This window comes from Lucilia sericata, unplaced genomic scaffold (genome assembly GCF_015586225.1).
Source record: "Lucilia sericata isolate MDLA Ls3-8-SP2 unplaced genomic scaffold, ASM1558622v1 Contig001072F_arrow, whole genome shotgun sequence".
NCBI classification, from domain to species: domain Eukaryota; kingdom Metazoa; phylum Arthropoda; class Insecta; order Diptera; family Calliphoridae; genus Lucilia; species Lucilia sericata.
This window is the reverse complement of record NW_023995049.1, coordinates 122,001-134,200: the sequence shown is the minus strand read 5'-3', so window position 1 is coordinate 134,200 and position 12,200 is coordinate 122,001.

Sequence of the window (12,200 nt, the reverse complement as noted above, 5' to 3'; positions counted from 1 at the left end):
GACCCCTAAAAAATCTACATTTTGATTTCCTTAAAATATATACTTATTTGCACAAACATAATATATCTTTGATGACATCAGTTCAGAACGTCTTTATTATTTGTTTCGACAATATTTGCAACTACAAAAATCATGCAGAATTAAAAAAAAAATTACAAAAATTAGTGGTTACGTCTTTTTCATCAAATGTTTGATAGGTCTGAACGTAGCTTAACACTATAGGCTTTTTTCCCCATTCCTTTTTTTTCATTCGAGGTTTAGATATGATTACTTTGGCAATTGTGTTTTTTATTGCCAGCCAAATTACCTGTGCTTTAAACCAATAGCTATACTGATGGGTTTGGGGGAAAATCTCTTTAATTTGTTTATTAAAAATTATATATAGAATAACTGAGAAATATTACATAACATTGAGATTAGTCCTCTTTTTATAGGAGCGGTGTTGTCGTTATTTTTGTAAAAAAAAACTAATAAGGAGTTTTGCTCCTTGTGTGATTTTATAGTATATAGAATAGTCTATAATTTATAGTCTATAGTCTAGTCTATAGTCTAGTCTATAGTCTAGTCTATAGTCTAGTCTATAGTCTAGTCTAGTCTATAGTCTAGTCTATAGTCTAGTCTAGTCTAGTCTATAGTCTAGTCTATAGTCTAGTCTATAGTCTAGTCTATAGTCTAGTCTATAGTCTAGTCTATAGTCTAGTCTATAGTCTAGTCTAGTCTATAGTCTAGTCTATAGTCTAGTCTATAGTCTAGTCTATCGTCTAGTCTATAGTCTAGTCTATAGTCTAGTCTATAGTCTAGTCTATAGTCTAGTCATAGTTAGTCTATAGTCTAGTCTATAGTCTAGTCTATAGTCTAGTCTATAGTCTAGTCTATAGTCTAGTCTATAGTCTAGTCTATAGTCTAGTCTATAGTCTAGTCTATAGTCTAGTCTATAGTCTAGTCTATAGTCTAGTCTATAGTCTAGTCTATAGTCTAGTCTATAGTCTAGTCTATAGTCTAGTCTATAGTCTAGTCTATAGTCTAGTCTATAGTCTAGTCTATAGTCTAGTCTATAGTCTAGTCTATAGTCTAGTCTATAGTCTAGTCTATAGTCTAGTCTATAGTCTAGTCTATAGTCTAGTCTATAGTCTAGTCTATAGTCTAGTCTATAGTCTAGTCTATAGTCTAGTCTATAGTCTAGTCTATAGTCTAGTCTATAGTCTAGTCTATAGTCTAGTCTATAGTCTAGTCTATAGTCTAGTCTATAGTCTAGTCTATAGTCTAGTCTATAGTCTAGTCTATAGTCTAGTCTATAGTCTAGTATAGTCTATGTCTAGTCTATAGTCTAGTCTATAGTCTAGTCTATAGTCTAGTCTATAGTCAAGTCTATAGTCTAGTCTATAGTCTAGTCTATAGTCTAGTCTATAGTCTAGTCTATAGTCTAGTCTATAGTCTAGTCTATAGTCTAGTCTATAGTCTAGTCTATAGTCTAGTCTATAGTCTAGTCTATAGTCTAGTCTAGTCTATAGTCTAGTCTAGTCTAGTCTAGTCTATAGTCTATAGTCTATAGTCTATAGTCTATAGTCTATAGTCTATAGTCTATAGTATAGTCTATAGTCTAGTCTAGTCTATAGTCTAGTCTAGTCTATAGTCTAGTCTAGTCTATAGTCTAGTCTAGTCTATAGTCTAGTCTAGTCTATAGTCTAGTCTATAGTCTAGTCTATAGTCTAGTCTATAGTCTAGTCTATAGTCTAGTCTATAGTCTAGTCTATAGTCTAGTCTATAGTCTAGTCCATAGTCTAGTCTATAGTCTAGTATATAGTTTAGTATATAGTCTAGTCTATAGTCTAGTCTATAGTCTAGTCTATAGTCTAGTCTATTGTCTAGTCCATAGTCTAGTCTATAGTCTAGTCTATAGTCTAGTCTATAGTCTAGTCTATAGTCTAGTCTATAGTCTAGTCTATAGTCTAGTCTATAGTCTAGTCTATAGTCTAGTCTATAGTCTAGTCTATAGTCTAGTCTATAGTCTAGTCTATAGTCTAGTCTATAGTCTAGTCTATAGTCTAGTCTATAGTCTAGTTTATAGTCTAGTCTATAATCTAGTGTATAGTCTAGTGTATAGTCTAGTCTATAGTCTAGTCTATAGTCTAGTCTATAGTCTAGTCTATAGTCTAGTCTAGTCTAGTCTATAGTCTAGTCTATAGTCTAGTCTATAGTCTAGTCTATAGTCTAGTCTATAGTCTAGTCTATAGTCTAGTCTATAGTTAGTCTATAGTCTAGTCTATAGTCTAGTCTATAGTCTAGTCTATAGTCTAGTCTATAGTCTAGTCTATAGTCTAGTCTATAGTCTAGTCTATAGTCTAGTCTATAGTCTAGTCTATAGTCTAGTCTATAGTCTAGTCTATAGTCTAGTCTATAGTCTAGTCTATAGTCTAGTCTAGTCTATAGTCTAGTCTATAATCGAGTCTAGTCTATAGTCGAGTCTAGTCTATAGTCGAGTCTAGTCTATAGTCGAGTCTAGTCTATAGTCGAGTATAGTCTATAGTCGAGTCTAGTCTATAGTCGAGTCTAGTCTATAGTCTAGTCTATATTCTAGTCTATATTCTAGTCTACAGTCTATTTGAGTATTATTTAGCGTAAAACGGAAGGACTTTCAAAATTCGTATTTGTAATAACTTATTTAAAAACTGACTTGTAAGCGAGCGTATTATATACTAGCCACCCATTGCATCGCCGTATTTAAATAACTTAAAAGTAGTTTAAATAGATTTCTAAGTCACATTCAATTATTTTTTTGAACACATTGCCTTTTGACCCGACTTTGCAAAATTTTTAGTTCAGTTCGAAAGGATCGAATAATATTAAATCATTCTTTATTAACAAACATATTTTTAAGGCCACCCAAACTTCTGTAATTATTTTAAACTACAAGCAAATCAATAAGCAAGCTGTTTTTGATGCCATAATATTTTGACCAAAACTAATTAGTACCATCTTTACACACAACAAAAATGTTTTGAAATACCAAAAACACAACAATTTTAAACACTAAGGCGTGTAGGAAAGGAATTCCTTTTCTAATATCCTGCTGAGTAAAACTGCGTAACATTCAAACAAACATTTTTATAACCCAGAAAAAAAACAGAAACATACTCTAACTAAACAACGCCCTTAACTCTAAATATTTATACTACAAAATGAAATTTAGAGATTTTATTTTCATTTCTACAATGCAGCTAATTACAGACATTTGTTTTGAATCTTCCTCAAAGTATTTGTTGTAAATCAGAAAGGAAAAAAAACACCTTTAGATCAGTGTTAATGTAGAATTTATGCTTGAAAATGAATCAATTCTAGTTTGAGTTTAGCTGCAAAAGAGGAAAATGTTTTTAGTGGGACGTTTAAATAGATGGATGGATGGCTGACTAGTTGACTATAGACATTGTGGATTTGTATCTTTGGTGTCATACAAAACTTTTACTCACGTTTTGTTGTTTTTTTGTTTCTTTCTATCGGTAGTATCCTAGTTGGCAGGCACTTTTATGCCAAATAAGAAATTGTTTAAAAAGAAATGCAAAGTAAAGCACTTCTTTTTGGGAAAAACAATAGCGGAGCAACAATAGAAACTCTAACAAAAAAAATAAATAAAGGTGATCTAAATCGTTATTTAATGCCAATATTGGCTTTAGTTAGCTGATGGTTTCTTTAGGTGCTTATTTTGCCATTTATTTGAAACTCTTTTTGTTAGTTCAGTTGTTTGCATTTTTAAGCCAATTAGTTTCTTTTTTTCTCTTTTGCGATTGTTGTTGATTTTTTTTGCTGTTGTTTTTATTTAGTTGCTATTTTGTTTAGATGTCGAGTCGATTGTTTTATTTTGAACGTGTTTATATTAATTAAATGCAGCAACTTTAAAGTATTTAACTAATTAGTTGACAACCTTATATGGCCATTTGACTATTTGATAATCGCATTAATGCCAATATAAACTGTCAAATGTTTTTAACAAAACGATAAACTCAGTTAGACACTAAAGCCTTTAATAACGAGCTTATTTGGATTGAGATTAAATGATAAAATTTATGAAATTTTAAAATTGCTCTGGCTTATAGACTATGCTACAGTCTGGACTATTGACTAGACTATAGTTTGGACTATAGAGTAATCTATAGTCTGGACTATAACTCGATCTATAGTCTGGATTATAAACTGATCTATAGTCCGGACTATAATTTGATCTATAGTCTGGACTATAGACTGACTTATATTCTGGACTATAGACTTATCTCTGGCCTGGACTATAGTCTAATCTATAGTCTGGACTATAGTCTAATCTATAGTCTGGACTATAGTCTAATCTATAGTCTGGACTATAGTCTAATCTATAGTCTGGACTATAGTCTAATCTATAGTCTGGACTATAGTCTAATCTATAGTCTGGACTATAGTCTAATCTATAGTCTGGACTATAGTCTAATCTATAGTCTGGACTATAGTCTAATCTAGTCTGGACTATACACTTATCTATAGTCTGGACTATAGACTAATCTATAGTCTGGACTATAGACTAATCTATAGTCTGGACTATAGACTAATCTATAGTCTGGACTATAGACTAATCTATAGTCTGGACTATAGACTAATCTATAGTCTGGACTATAGACTAATCTATAGTCTGGACTATAATCTGATCTATAGTCTGGACTATGATCTGATCTATAGTCTGGACTATAGACTGACTTATATTCTGGACTATAGACTTATATCTGGCCTGGACTATAGTCTAATCTATAGTCTGGACTATAGTCTAATCTATAGTCTGGACTATAGTCTAATCTATAGTCTGGACTATAGACTAATCTATAGTCTGGACTATAATCTAATCTATAGTCTGGACTATAGTCTAATCTAGTCTAGACTATAGTCTGGACTATACACTAATCTATAGTCTGGACTATATACTTATCTATAGTCTTAATTATAGACTGACCTATATTCTGGACTATAGACTTATCTATGGTCTGGACTATAGTCTAATCTATAGTCTGGACTATAGACTAGTCTATAGTCTGGACTATAGATTAATCTATAGTCTGAACTAATGACAGATATATAGTCGAGACTATAGATGGATCTATAATCTGGACTATAAACTACTCAATTGTATGAAGTATAGACTGATCTATTGTCTGGACTAAAGACTTATTTATAGTCTTGACTATAGACTAATCTATATTCTGGACTATAGACTAATCTATATTCTGGACTATAAATCTATAGTCTGAACAATAGACTATAATCTATAGTCTGCATTATAGACTAATCTGGATTATATACTAATCTATTGTCTGAACATCAGACTAATCTATAGTCTGGAATATATACTAATCTATAGTCTGGACTATATACTAATCTATAGTCTAGACTATAGACTAATCTATAGTCTGGACTAGAGACTAATCTATAGTCTGGACTAGAGACTAATCTATAGTCTGGACTATAGACTAATCTGTAGTTTGGACTTTAGACTAATCTATAGTCTGGACTATAGACTAATCTATAGTCTGGACTATAGACTAATCTATAGTCTGGACTATAGACTAATCTAAGTCTGGACTATAGACTAATCTATAGTCTGGACTATAGACTAATCTATAGTCTGGACTATAGACTAATCTATAGTCTGGACTATAGACTAATCTATAGTCTGAACTATAGACTAATCTATAGTCCGGACTATCGACTAATCAATAGTCTGGACTATAGACTAATCTATAGTCTGGACTCTAGACTAATCTATAGTTTGGACTCTAGACTAATCTATAGTCTGGACTACTGACTAATCTATATTTTAGACTACTGACTAATTTATAGTCTGGACTATATACTAATCTATAGTCTGGACTATAGTCTTAACTATAGATTAATCTATAGTCTGGTATAAAGACTGATCTATAGTCTGATCTGATTTATAGCCTAAAGTCTGATCTATAGTCTGGACTATAGACTAACCTATAGTCTGGTCTAAAGTCTTTTCTATAGTCTGGTTTATAGACTTATCTATAATCTGGACTATAGAATAATATATGGTCTGGTCTATAGACTGATTTATATTCTGGACTATAGATTAATATATAGTTTGGAATATAGACTAATTTTAAGTCTGGACTATTGACTGTTCAAATATCCGGTATATATTTAGATTGATTTATAGTATAGTCTATAGACTGATTGTTATACTAGACTATACCGTGACTATAATCAGGAATATAAACTGATCTATAATCTGGACGAACACAGACTGGTCTATAGTCTGGACTATAGACTGGTTCATAGTCTGGTCTATGGACTGATATATAATATGGACTGATATAAATCTATAGTCTGGACTTCGGACAGATCTACAGTCCTTACTGCAGCCTAATCTATAATCTGGACTATAGACTTACTCATTGGTCTGATCTATAGTTAGGTTTTGCTAAAGATTAAACAATAAAATATCTTAATATGTTTTAAACAAAAACTGCTGCTCCGCTTATCTAGTTCCAAGTGTAGAAATTTTTGAAAGTGCTTTAAACAAATTTGTTAAACAAAAGTATTTACATGAATTTCACATATCATTTAAAATTTTAACCTTTAATTATATGGTTGAAATGAAGTTTATTTTTTCTCCTACAATAATGCCATTCTATAGATTAAATTAAATAGTTTTGGTGTAAAATAAAATCTTTAACCTTTTTCGAAAAAATGGAGTCCAAAAACAAAAAAAGAAACTGTTACCAATTAAAAACATACTTTGGGAAACTTTTAACACTAAGTATAAGTATCACTGCAAGTGTAAGTCCCCATAAAAGGTCTGAGAAGTTAATAAACATTAAATTTAATTAAAATATTAAAATATAACAATTGTGTTATAATATGTTCTTGTTGTTTTTTTTTTCTAAAGGGGAGAAAAGTAACATCAAAATGTTAATAACAATGTATAACTACCAGTTTTCATTTTAAACGCTGTGGTGTGATTAATGGCAAAATTATACAAAATTTAAAAAAAGAAAAAAAACAAGAAATCCATAATTTGAAAAAAAAAACTCCACCCAGTTGTTAAAGCGAACACAAGTCAAGACAGCCTACTGAGCGGCCATCCAAAAAATATTTTTTTATTAACATAATAATATAAAATATTTGTACATATTAAACCATAAATAACCTTTTGGAGGTATATGTATTTCATTATTTTCTTTGGTGATAAGAAACAAAAATATTAACCCAATTATTAATAATAATTTGTATGTAGATATGTTTTTGGGCATATGGTATTAAAATAGTTGGAGTTGACTTGTTTTCATTTCTTTTGGAGGCCATTATATAGACCATTAAGGATTGTAATTTTATGCGTGAATTGCCATCAACCACCTAAAACTCCACTCCTCTATATAATATTTTATTTAACAGTATTTTGTAGTCTAAAATATTAATATGTTTATTATTATAATAATAACTTTAAATGAAATTTTATTATGTTTCGCTGCTATTGTATAATAAATATTTCCTTTTGGAGCCCAAATAAAAGTGGTTGTTTGTGGTATAACAATCATTTAACCATTTAGTTGGTAAATTGTCTGCCATAACATTGTTGCAAGAGCTCAATAGTTGTTTTGTGGTGCCATTAAGGTGTTTTCATAAGTACATTTTCATTAATTTAAATGATGTACTTAAATAAATTATTTAATAAGCATATGATTCTTACTTAAATAAATTTAACATCATCTTGCTTACGTGCCTATTATACAGTGCGTAAGAAAAGTTAGAAGGTCTGGAATGTTGAACAATTTGGATTACAAGCTACAGTCTGTATTATGAACTGATCAATATTATGTACTATAGACAGACATATAATGTGGACTAGAGACTGATCTATAAACTTAGATAGATCTAAGGTCCGGACTATAGGCAGATCTATGATCTGGACTATGCACAGATCTATGATCTGGACTATAGACTGATCTATCGACTGGATTGTAGACAGATCTATAGACTGGACTATAGACTAATATATGGTCTGGACTATAAACTGATCTAAAGTCTGGATTATAGACTGACCTATAGTCTGAACTATAGACTAACCTATAGTCTGGTCTATAGACTGATCTATAGTCTGGATTATAGTTTGATCTATAGCCTGGACTATAGACTGGTCTATGGTCTGGACTACAGACTGATCTATATTCTGGATTATAGACTGATATATACTCTGGATTATAGACTGATCAATAGTCTGGACGATATACTAATCTATAGTCTGGAGGATATACTGATCTATCGTCTGCACTATAGACTGATATATAGTCTGCGCTATATAATGATCTATAGTGTGGACTATAGATTGATCTATGGTCTGAACTATAGACTGATGTATAGTCTGGACGATAGATATATCTATATTATGAATTATAGACTGATCTATAGTCTGAACTATTGTCTGACCTATAGTGTGGACTATAGACTGATCTATAGTCTGGCCTATAGACTAATCAATAGGCTGGACTATAGACAGATCTGTATTCCGGACTGTAGATTGATCTCTAGTCAGGACTATAGACTGATATATAGTCTGCATTGTAGACTGATCTATAGTCTGGACTATAGACTAATCTATAGTATGACTATAGACTGACCTACAGTCTGGATTATAGACTGATCTATAGTCTGGACTATAAACTGATCTACAGTCTGGACTATAGACTGATCTATAGTCTGGACTGTAGACTGATCTATAGTCTGGACTATAGACTGATCTATAGTATGGACTATATACTGATCTTTAGTCTGGACTATAGACTGAACTATAGTGTGGACCAAGACTGATCTATGATGGAATATAGACTGATCTATATCCTGAATTATAGACTTATTTATAGTCTGGGCTATAGACTGATCCATGGTGTGGACTATAGACTGATCCATAGTCTGGACTATAGACAGATCTATAGACTGATCTATATTCAGAACTATATACTGATCTATATTCTGAATTATAGGCTGATCTATAGTCTGGACTATAGACTGATCTACAGTCTGGACTATAGACTGATCCATAGTCTGGACTATAGACTGATCCATAGTCTGGACTATAGACTGATCTATAGTCTGGACTATAGACTGATCTATAGTCTGGACTATAGACTGATCTATAGCCTAGATTATAGACTGATCTATAGTCTGGACGATATACTGATTTATAGTCTGAAAGATATACTTATCTATAGACTGATCTATATTTCATGCAAGCGATCTTCCTACCTGTGATCAGCCTTAATGTTATCTTTATGCTAACTATATAAAAAATTATAAACTAGTCATTCACTTAAACTGTATGATTAAGTTTTTAATATTCTATATTATTTACAATCTTGTTTAAGTTTTGTTTATATTTTTTTTACTTTATGCTTTATAAACATTTTATTTTTCCTATAAAAAAAAAACATACAAATTATAATGGCGGAATGGAAAGTATAAAAAAAGTAATAAGAACCATTAAGATGGTAGTAGTTAATTCTTTTTTTTTTCATTTTGAAAATTGTAGTAGAACTCGAAATTAAAAGAAGTCATAAAATGTTATAAAAACCAAACCACAAATTACTTGAAGATTTCTATGGCGATTAAATCAAGTCTAATAATTATAATAAATATTTTATTGCATATAAAAGTAGAATTAATGGAAATAAAAGCATTAGCAAAGTTAATTTAACTTTAAAGCAACTAATATATATAATAAAATAAATTATAGTTAATAAAATTAAATAAAAAAGTAATAACAAATTAGAGCAGATTAAAGTATAAATGAAATGATGGATTAAAAAATCTTCAGATCAAAAGGCGATAGTTCTTTTATGATATTTGCGCTACAATTCTTTATCCGCATTTTGAAATCTGGATTATAGACTATAGTATTGGCTATAGATTGATCTATAGTCTTGAGTATAGACTTATCTATGGTCTTAACTATACATAGATCTATAGTATTAAGTATAGACTGATCTATATTCTTGACTATAGACTGATCTATATTCTTGACTATAGAGTGATCTATAGTCTTGACTATAAACTGATCTATAGTCTTAACTATAGACTGATCTATATTCTTGACTATAGACTGATCTATAGTCTTGACTATAGACTGATCTATAGTCTTGACTATAGACTGATCTATAGTCATAACTTTAGATAGATCTATAGTCTTGAGTATAGACTGATCTATAGTCTTTACTAATAGATAGGTCTATAGTCTTAAGTATAGACCGATCTATATTCTTGACTATAGACGGATCTATATGCTTGACTATAGACTGATCTATAGTCTTGACTATAGACTGATCTATAGTCTTAACTATAGACTGATCTATATTCTTGACTATAGACTGATCTATAGTCTTGACTGTAGACTGATCTATAGTCTTAACTATAGACTGATCTATAGTCTTGACTATAGACTGATCTATAGTCTTAACTATAGATTGATCTATAGTCTTGAGTATAGACTAATCTATAGTCTTGACTATATACTGATCTGTAGTCTTGACTATAGACTGATCTATAGTCTGGACTATAGATTGATCTACAGTTTTGACTACAGAGTGGTCTAAAGTCTTGACTGTAGACTGATCTATAATCTTGACTATAGACTGATCTATAGTCTTGACTAAAGACTGATCTATATTCTTGATTATAGACTGGTCTATAGTCTTGACTATAGACTGATCTATAATCTTAACTATAGACTGATCAATAGTTTTGACTACAGACTGATCTATAGTTTTGACTATAGACAGATCTATAGTCTTGACTATAGACTGATCTATAGTCTAGACTATAGACTGATCTATATTCTAGACTATAGACTGATCTATAGTCTAGACTATAGACTGATCTATAGTCTAGGCTATAGACTGATTTATAATCTTAAGTATAGACTGATCTATAGTCTAGACTATAGACTGTTCTATAGTCTTGACTATAGACTGATCTATTGTCTAGAATATAGACTGATCTATAGTCTTGACTATGGACTGATCTATAGTCTTGACTATAGACTGATCTATAGTCTTGACTATAGACTGATCTTTAGTCCTGACTATAGACTTTCTACAGCCTTGACTGTGGACTGATCTAAAGTCTGGACTATAGACTGATCTACAGTTTTGACTACAGAGTGCTCTAAAGTCTTGACTGTAGACTGATCTAAAGTCTTGACTACAGACTGATCTATAGTCTTGACTACGGACCGATCTGTAGTCTAGACTATAGACTGATCTATAGTCTTGACTATAGACTGATCTATAGTCTTGACTATTGACTGATCTATAGTCTTGACTATAGACTGATCTATAGTCTTGACTGTAGACTGATCTATAGTCTTGACTGTAGACTGATCTATAGTCTTGACTATAGACTGATCTTTAGGCTTGACTATAGACTTTCTGCAGCCTTAACTATGGACTGATCTAAAATCCTCACTATATACTTCTCTTAAGTAAGGAACTGCCATAGTTTCTTATAAGAAAATCCAAACTTCTTCAAAACTCAATCTCAATAATAACAGTTTGTCAAAAAATGACCCAAAATAACAGATGTCATTAAATGAAAAATCTAAGGCGGTCAACTACAAAAAGAAACAAATTTCCCTAGAAATTATTAAAGTGTAAATGTTGTCAATAAATTATGATAAAACGACCCGCATGAAATTTAGCATTAAAATGTTCTGTAACACTTGAGGAAAAACCAAATTTAAGCAAAATTCAAAAAATACACTTGTTGCAGTAAAAGAACACAAAACTATGTTGTAAAAGGAGCAGCAAAGGCCAAAGAATAAGTACAACAAAAAAAAAAACATCACTCCCGTTGAACGGAGTAGTAGATAATAGTGAGAAAAAGAGAGCAGCAAAAAAAAAATAAGGGACCACCCAGTTATAATTTGTTAGGATCATGTGGTTTAATCACCCACAATCTTATTGTAATGTTGGTCAGTTAGTAAACTGATCCCTTTTTATTAATGTTACAACAAGCACACACACACAATAAACACACAGGGACATATTGCATACATCCATCTAAACAGGGCTCTTTATCTCATCTACTTAACTCCATGTGATTCCTTATTCTTTTGTTTTCTTGTCTGTCTGTCTGTCTGTCGGTCGGTCGGTTTTTTCTTATTTGTAGTTTAA